Source organism: Euphorbia lathyris, chromosome 4, assembly GCF_963576675.1.
Source record: "Euphorbia lathyris chromosome 4, ddEupLath1.1, whole genome shotgun sequence".
Classification (NCBI taxonomy): domain Eukaryota; kingdom Viridiplantae; phylum Streptophyta; class Magnoliopsida; order Malpighiales; family Euphorbiaceae; genus Euphorbia; species Euphorbia lathyris.
The window spans coordinates 15,908,541-15,918,244 of NC_088913.1; the positions used below are offsets into that span (position 1 = coordinate 15,908,541).

Below are 9,704 nucleotides of genomic sequence, written 5' to 3' on the forward strand. Positions count from 1 at the left end.
TCTAAGGACTCTACACATTGGATTTGCTGGCTGTAGTGCAACAAAAAAGGAAACAAGGACCAAATTAAAAGAAATCAAATTCCAGATAATTATTATTATTATTATTATTATTCTACTCATGAACAACAACTGGAGCTGCTGCACCTTTACTGCTTGTTGATGGTGGTGGTGGTATTGGAATCTTCTCAAACTCCGGCGGCTTTGGAATCTCCCGTGGACTTGCACACCGTATCAACGCCCAATTTACACCTTCAAAGAATGGATGTTGCTTAACCTGGATTTTCCCTAGAAATCTGGAAATTTTCCAGATTTCTGGAAAATTTCAGAGTGTCCGAAATTAAAAAAAAGAGTAAAGGAAAAAAAAGAAAAAGGAAGAAGAAAGAAGGAAGAAGGAGGAGGAGGAGGAGGAGGAGGAGGAAGAAGAGGAAGAAGAAGGAGAAGGAAGAAGGAAGAAGAAGAATGAGGAGAGAGAGGGGAAAAATAAAAAAATACAAAAAATTCGAATTTCCAACCATACCCTTATGCCACGTCAGCATTTTAACACCGTTAAGCCATTTTCCATTTTTTGGTTAACGGTACAAACCACAGTCTTTTTTTTTGTAATAACAAACCACAAGGGTTTTTTTGAAAGAACATCAAACCAAAGAGGTTTTTTTGGAATTTATCCTAAATAAATATATTATTAAAGATAAAACGAAATTGAATATCAAATAAAAGCTCGGGTTGATAAAATCTTGGCTCGATAAAAGCCTATAAAATTAAATAAAAATGAGTTTAATTTAAATTAAAAATACAAATTACATACAAACACAAATTTACATATAATTTAAAGCCTATGAAATTAAATACAAATCTTCATATGAATACAAACTCTTAACTTTTTATTTTAATTAAGGGTTAAAGTGCAAAAATAACGTTTTGGGTCAGGAGTAATTTTACCTCTAACGTCTAAAATGATGCAATTTTATCCCTAACATTGATAAATTCGGTAAATTTGAGAAATAATTCATAATATGGATGCAATTCCTAATTTTTAAATATAGATGCATACTTTAGTTTTAATTTTTTTATTAAACGATATATACTTTAATAAACTATCATTTCTTGACTTTTATATAATTTATAGATAATAATAATAAATAATGATAAATTATAGATAAATAATAATAATTATTATAATAAATTATATATAAATAATTATAATATAATAAATAATGATAATATAATAAATAATGATAAATTATTGAATATTGAAACTGGATGCTAAAACTGAATGCTGAACTGAACTGAACTGATTGTTACTGAAATTAAGTGATAAAGAACATGACCTAACACTCAAAAGTGATTGAATAACAAAACTCGGTGTTACTAAAAGGTCCTGATGTTTTTTTTGGCTAATATTGAAACTACAAATACAATTCTGTAATAAAAAGAGTACAACAATTTTAAAAAAAGTTTGTATTTATTTATTACATATGCTAGGTTATTTTTCTAAATATTTCTAATTTTTAAAATGTAAATCGTTAACAATGACACTAAGTTTTACATATCAAAATCACTCGAAATTCATAGAATTTCAAAAAAAAAAAAAGATTGCTGGTTTTCTAATGGAGTTAGTGGCAAAGTTTTTTTTGTTACAAATTGTTAGTACATTAAATATAATTTCATTTTATTCCAAATAAAAATATATAATAAAAATTTTAGAAAAAATAAAATAAGAGGATAAAATGAAAACAACAAAATCCATTTTTTCCAAAAATCTAGTTAATTTTAATTTTCCGAATCGGCCCTCCACAATGACTTCTAAGTCGTTAATCCTATTACCAAGTCTAAAATTAATATTTTCGATTCATTTCGAATCATCCCAAGTACATAATTAGCTCTCAAAACCTAAAAAATTTCTGATCTGTTTATCCCTCCTTCGGCTTTCAATTAATTTCATGGATATTCTTTGAGACTCCCACATCTTTTGTTCTTCGAACAACATTTGCTGATGTCGAACTTGTGTCTGATATGCTTGCGATACGATTGAACTTCTTTGAAAGCTAAAAACCGGATCCATTAGTTGCTTTAAACTAATTTGTGGTTGCAAATTTCTTTGAATTTCTTTTGATTCTGATCCTGAGTTTACATAAATTGTTCAATATTTTCCTAAAAACTAAAAACCGAATCCAATTATTGTACGTGTTGTCCTTTGTTGGAACTGAATTAAATTAAATTGCCGAACTTGTGAATTTATTGCCAAATAATTTTTGAGCCGAGTTCTTGTTGGAATTGAATTAAATTAAATTGCCGTTTTTCTTTTTAGAAAACCTGTTTGACCAATATCTGTCTTGATCCTGTTGAGTTGTAAATCGAGAATGCTTTTGATGAAATGAATTTTGCTTATATGATGGGGCCTCCCCCCAGACGTCTTCATCGAGCTCAAACGCCATTAGCGCTGCTCATGCTATTATTGCTAATTTGATCTAATTAGCAAAGGAGGCTACCGGTAAATCCACGCTATATGTTTACCCCGAGGGCACCCCTGATTCTGATTCGATTAAAAGCCTGACAAAACCTGGGAGCTTGAGTTTTAAGAAAACCCAAATCCATCCCGCTATCAGATATACCATTACATATTAAATCATTTAATGGCCTGCCCAGCGCAAATAATGGCTTGCCCAGCTCGCCAAGCTGGCTCCGAAACTACATAAAAACTGCCCAAAAATCCTGCAATTTCACCTTGTCTCACCTTTTTGAATTGGACAATCTGCAGAATTAGATATGTAATCAATATAGAATATTTGGCAGAATATTTTGTGGCAGTTGTTAGACATATTTTAGGTTTTATTTTTGCATTTAAAGACCTTGGTTGTTCATTCCCAAAGTATCTAGTTGTAGCCAATTTCATCCATTGTTAGCTATTTTTTTGTTTGGTATCTAGTTAGTCAGAAATTAGATTTCAGCCATTGTTATCTAGTTTTGCATTTTGTTTGTAGTCAATAGCCATTTTTATCCAGAAAATATATGTAAATTTCATTCCTCTCGAGAACAGTCTGAATTTCTATCATCCAGGTCTGCAAAAAGCTTCCATCTATCATTGATACATAAACAATCAAGGTTCCACCTCCAGTTCAGAATGACAATTGTTCGAGTTGACAAGTTTCAAAAGGTGTCATTCTTTCCCTTTTATTCTTGTTCAACTAGTGAGATATCTTTGGATTTTGAATTGGTTCTGTGACAATTTCTACCATCTTTAATTTGAGTTTCAATTATATTTTATTCCTCTATTTATGGGTTATTTAAGGAAAATTTACGAAATTGGGTCACATGGGAGACTCATTTACATTTTTAACCCACTTACTCAACATACTACATATCTAGACTATGTTGTGTGACTTTTCCAAAATACCCTCACCCTCTCATCTTCCCCATTCTCTTCCTTACGCGAACGATTGCTCTCCTAGACTTTTGATCTTTCTCTCTTCTTTTAAATTTTACAAAATCTGCACCATTTCTTCACATCACCATGTATTTCTCTTCCTCCTCTCTTCATCTCTTGATTCTTCATCTAAACGAAGTCATGGTTCTTCATCTTCATGTTCCTACTCGTTCCTTGGTTTCTTTCTTCTTGTGACCATCGAAAAAATGGTTATATCATGATCTACTTCGCGAATCGATGATCTTGCTATTTTTTCAAATGCCATTGAATCCGTCTTCGGAAGCTATGCGTATGTCGGCGACGGTTCTAAACGGTGACAAATCATTGTTTTCGCATCTTCAAAGAGATGGAGTTTCACATGAGAAAGGGATCACTAATTACGTTTTTTTATTCCATATGGGTAGGTGGGATCCAGTGTATGTGGATACGGGTCAATAGGTTGGCCACTTTAAAAGAATGGGTAATATCCAATTTAAAGTGATGTGCAGAATCAAGTTATTTCTGTTTAGGGAATTGTTATACTACTATCATCTAAATAAGATTACTCATGAATTAATTTTGGAGAAAGTGGAGCTCTTATCATGTTGTCCAAGTGGGGCTCAAATATTATATAATGGAGGACATGTGTTGCATAAACAAATATTGGGGGCCTTTAGCATTACATGCAATTACACATTGTTGTGTACCTCACCTTGTAATGCCACATTTCAGTCCCACTCAACCCAACAACTCATTAAGAAAATTCAACCCAAACTCTCTTTCACTGCTTACAATATTTCTAGTAAGCAATGTTCCTCTACTATACTCAGTATTCTTTTTTATCTCAATACATTACCACAAAGAATCAACAGAAATTTTAATCCTCTCCAATCAATTCAACAAAATTGGAACGACGAAAAAGGTGAGTTTCAATTGTTGGCACTTGCTTTATTTGCAAGCGGTTGTTGGAGGCCCCATTATCTGTTGATCTAGTTAGGCAAGGACGACACATGCGTTGCACTACTTATATTCTATGGCTTGATAACAATCATTGTTTTCCCAAACTCAATTTGACATATGTAATATGTTCTAGTTTATGGGATGACAAATTGGTACCAGATTGCTTCTACGAGGAAAAGATCACCTATGTGTTGATCAAGAAGGTTTGGCTTACTCTGTTAATGGAAAATTTGCCCTCAACTACTAAGAACAACTTCGGACCTTGGACTTTAGAAGTCATGTTTGTTTGATGTATTGAAGGAGAGAGGGTTACATGTTGAAATTGCCAAGATTTCAATATGGTTCATCTTTGTTTGGCATGGATTTGTTTGGCATGGATTAGTTGTTCATGTTGTTGTGTGGACGCTCCACTCTCATGCTGATTATAAGCAACTATGTACACTAGCATTCACCAACTCTGTAGGAAACCAATCTTTGGGAGGTCTTTTTGGGTAGCATCATTCTTTTTTTTTTCAACTTGTCACAATTGAAATTACAAAGCATATTTGTGGGTTGTTGATTACAGAAGACCAACTTTAAGCCACCATAAAAGTGTTGTCATATACTTTGTTGTTTGACTCCAGTCTTGAAGATAAGACTGTTTTGTAGAGGCAGGTAATGATGGAGAATGGTTTAGCCTAGTGGCATGCATGTTCTAGAAGGGATGAGCAGGAATGTTCTAGAAGGGGCGAGCTGTATAGGGCAAAAGGCATTTTAGATAGGGGTGTTCACAAACCGAACCGAAATAACTGACCGAACCGATGAATTTCAGTTTTTTAGTGTATTATGTTCGGTTTCGGTTTAAAATATTGAAATATATAGGTAATATCGATTGGTTCGGTTTTTATGATAAAATAACCAAATTAACCGAACCGATCAAAATATGGATTAATTAAATTTATTATTTGATTAATAGGACTAGTACAGTGAATATTTATCAAGATAGATATTTCATATATTTTGAATTTAAAATTATAATTTTTGTTTGTTCATTAAGTTATTAGAAAAAAAAATTAATCATGATTTCTTCAACATACGGTATATAAAAAAATTAGAAAAATAAAAATTTAAACATGTTTTCTCTATACGTACAAATATATAACAGTAACCATAATCATACTATGATACATACTATCAGTGGCGAATTCAGAACTGCTCGGCTGGGGGCCAATTTAACACCAAGCCGAGCGGCCCAATTTAACACCAAGCCGAGCCGTCCAATTTTACACCAAGATGTGCGCAGCAGAGGAGAGCAGGACGAGGACCACAATCGCACAAGACAAAGAAGGTGAAAGTGAAAGAGAAAAGGTAAGTTAGGGTAGGAATTATTTATTAAATGGTGGTTTCCACCGCTTAAAATTTTTTTTGCCTGTTAAGGACCAAAACGACCCAGGATGGGCCTAAGTTTAGGCCCATTCTGAGCCAAATACGGATGACTTGAGGCAGCCCAAAGCTGGACGCCTTAAGTCTGGGGGTGCTAATTCAGCACCCTCAACCTTAAACAATGGAGACAGGGGAACCGGAAACCACCCCTACTCAGGATGGTTCCAGCGGCCGGAGGGGCCCGGGCACCCCCTGTCTCCGCCCCTGCATACTATCTATGCATTAAAGATATTTAAAATCATGGATTCATAATTTTGTTGATATATTATAATGATACACTAATATAAAACAAGAAATGATTTATTTAATAAATGTAGAAACCGAAAACCGAACCGGTTGAAATAATTAGTTCGGTGCGGTTCAGTTTGTGAATATTATTCGGTTAGGTTCGGTTTTCATTTTAGATGCTATTTGGTATTCGGTTATTTCGGTCCGGTTCGGTTTTCAGACCGAACCGACCGTTGACCACCCCTAATTTTAGGTATAAGCATTAGTATCTAAGAGGAAAGAGTTTAGGAAGCCAGAGAGGATAGTTATTGATTGTTTTGTGGCTGCTTTAGCAGAGAGAGGGTTTCTCCTGGGGATTAGAACATTAGTTCTATCCATTTATCTTTGTTGATCTTGTAATCCTTATATCATTATTTCTGTAATCTATTGTCATTCCGACCTTTAATTTCTATCAGAAATACATTATCCGTATTTAATTTATTTTTTCGCAACTGAATGATCAATTGATTACATTTTATGCAAGTTCAGGGGTTAACTGAACATCTTATACAGGTTGAGAGGGCTATTGAGACACTTTAAAAGTTCATAAAGCCAATGAAATTTTTTGGACAAGTTCAGGAATCAAATGATGTATTAAGCCTATTTATTCCGTGAATAGCTTGTTATCATTTAAATTTAGTGTTAAGAAGTTCTAGTAGAAATTCAGGTCATTTAAAGAGTAGGAATCGCCCAACCACAATATTCCGGCTTGCATCGAAGGAGATAAGCTTGAACATGGACTTAAAGGCAGTACATTGCCACCGGTGGTATTTGTGATACTTTTTTTTATAAACACAACTATGTGATATGTAAAATTTTACATTTGGATTTATTTTATTAGAATTTATTCGACAATGACCTTGAAATGAAAAATTTTAAGAGTTAAATGATGTTTTAAACAATTTTAATTCTTCAACTTTTTAGCTTTTAAATCATTTATGTGTTATTTTTTATGAGAGAGAAAACTCCAAAAATGATAATTTTGAAAAATTAAAAACATGGTTCCATTAGTAAATATGGTACTAAACAATTTTAATTCTTGAAATTTTTTATTTTTGAGCGAAGTAAAAAAACATGCAAAAAAATTTGCAACCACATAGTTGTGTTTTACAAAAAAAAAAAAAACATGATATGTATCAATCTCCAAATCGGCGATACCACATGATATGCATATATAATTAACTCAAGTTTAATTAGCATAATATTCCAAAATATAAAAATTGTGATTTTATGTTAATTTTTAAAATGTAATACCGATACTGTGAAAATAAATAAATTACTGCATACAAAGTGTAATATACACTTTATGGTTAGAGCTCTAACTTAGTCGGGCCGAGCTTTGGCCTGTTCAGACTCGGCTATTTAGAAAATAAAGAGCTCGAACTCAATATTCTGTTCGTGAGCTGCTCATGAGTTGTTCCAGAGCTTGTTAACGAATCGCGAACAACAGTTTATAAATTTTACTTTAAATAATTCATTAATTATTTCAATTTGAATTTTTTTAATACAAGAGTATACAAAAGTAAATTAGACTCATTCTCATTCACTCACTCCCTCCATAGATGAACAGGTTTAAAAAAATAAGGTACTTGATTTCAGGTAAGTGTATGAGGCTTTGCTCTCAGGGAGCCGGATGGGAGTTCTTGTAGGGTGGTTGCCGCCCCTCCCTGAAGTGCAGCGGAGCTGATGATTTTACAGGTGGGTTTCATTATCAAATAAACCGCTTTACAGAGTCCGACAATTCCCCCGAACTTTTCGATTTATTGGCAGTGATGATTATTTCTAATTTTCGAAATCAGACGTGAAAAGGAACAATTCGATTTCAATGGCAGGGTAATACGGAGTTGATCGTTCCATATAGCAGCCATGGTCGTTTTTGTTCCTTTTTTCTTCTGTCTGAGGAAAGGGGAATCTGAGCCTAAGCCTAGCTTTAAAATCAATTTCTTTTGTCGAGATTATCAGTTAAATACCTCTGTTGTGTTTTTGAATTTTACTTTCCAAATGTTTTAGGGTTTGTATATGGATTTGCTACTCTCTTTTATCCCTAAAAAGAGTAATCAATTTAGAAATTTGGTGTTTTTTTTTTTCCAATTTTCGGATATTTCTTGGGTTTAATATATGTAGGAGTATAAGGGGTAAAGTTATTTTGATTTGGAGTCCAAAAGGTGGAAACAGGGAGATGTTGGATCTTTTCACATAGATATGTGCAGAACAATATCAGGTGACGTGTTCTCAAGACTAGTTTATGCAATGTGAATTTGAATGTGTTCCCATTCCTATGATCGATTTCTCTTCCTCTTCCTATGATTTGTGTTCCCTAAACTGGTTAATATAGTATATATGTATGCAAATTTCATTGGATTGGACATATAGGGCGTGTTTCGGTTTTTGTTTGTTTGGTTCGGCTGTTACTAATAAACTGTAGATAGCAGCTAAACGATACATAGTATAGGCATAGGAAATAGGCCACTTTTAGCTAGCTTTACTATTTAGTTTATCCAATTTCTGGAAATGTTGGCACTTTCATATCTAGTGTCTCTAAATGTGCTTTTAGTTTGATCAGTCGCCAATTAATGGCATGCTTTAGTAAGGATTAAGTGCAGAAGCTAAAAATGTTGGTTATTTTCCTATATGTAAGATGTTGTATTAACTATATAAGAAAAATGTTGAGAACTGAATAAGATAATGTTAGATTATATGAACCACGAATTTATTAGAAAGCCATAGAACTTTCAGCTAAGTAATCACCAAGGAAATTCATCATTAAATAGTTGCCTATAATTTTAGAATCTGTTTGGTTCAGCTAGTGTTGTTAGCTCGTAAATATTAATTCCAAAATAGCGATAAGTAGATGTTTTTCCTTCCTAACTAAGCACGTCATATCTATTGATTGGCATAAAACAATAAAAAGAAGCTAAACAGACACGTAATGGTATTGAAGTTAATACTATTTTGTGTTATATCCCAAGTTTCTTTGAACATTACATGCCATGGATTATTTTGGTTTAAGCACATAGAATTTGAAATTTTATCATCCATTCTCAAGTTCATAATATTGGAGCTCCGTTTAATTATTCGATTGCCTTATTTCGATATGGTACTTTTTGACATGTTTCTACATCTCCGTTCTGATTTCCTCCATCTAATCATCTACCAAAATCAGAAGTAGATATGATTATTATCTTTCTACAGATTCAGTCATATGTTTTCAACGTATTTTATGAAACTATTCATTTTCATATGCAGCTCTCTGGCTAACGAATTGCAACGGACTCGATCGTTGCGCTGCAGACCACAAGGCCTCTTCTGCCACTATGTGATCGAGGAACTGAAACTCATGAGTAAATTGTGTTGATGCTGTAGCAACCCAAGCCTGTGTTGATGCTGTAGCTTTTATTATAATCTCTTACTCTCGTACAAGAATGTTTTTGGGTGTGAAACGTTACATCACAACTCAATCTTACTACATGTTGAAATCCTATTAAGAAATGTAGTTGCTGACATTTCCAATCACTTTAGTTTATCATATCACGAGATCATTTGACTTAAGTTTTAAAGTTTTTATTATAACATTTGACAATAGAAGAAGAACCAAGCAAAAATTGGCGAGTCTATAATGACCTAGTCCAAAATTGGCGAGTCTATAGTTTTA

The 9,704-nt window shown here is 33.2% G+C and overlaps 1 long non-coding RNA gene across 1 annotated transcript; it reads left to right on the forward strand.

Moving 5' to 3' along the window:
- Positions 1-4,116: 4,116 nt before the first annotated feature.
- On the forward strand, positions 4,117-9,425 carry LOC136227773 (uncharacterized). Its single transcript, XR_010688221.1, has 3 exons — positions 4,117-4,325; positions 7,615-7,750; positions 9,299-9,425. It is a non-coding gene; the product is annotated as an uncharacterized lncRNA (long non-coding RNA).
- Positions 9,426-9,704: the final 279 nt, after the last annotated feature.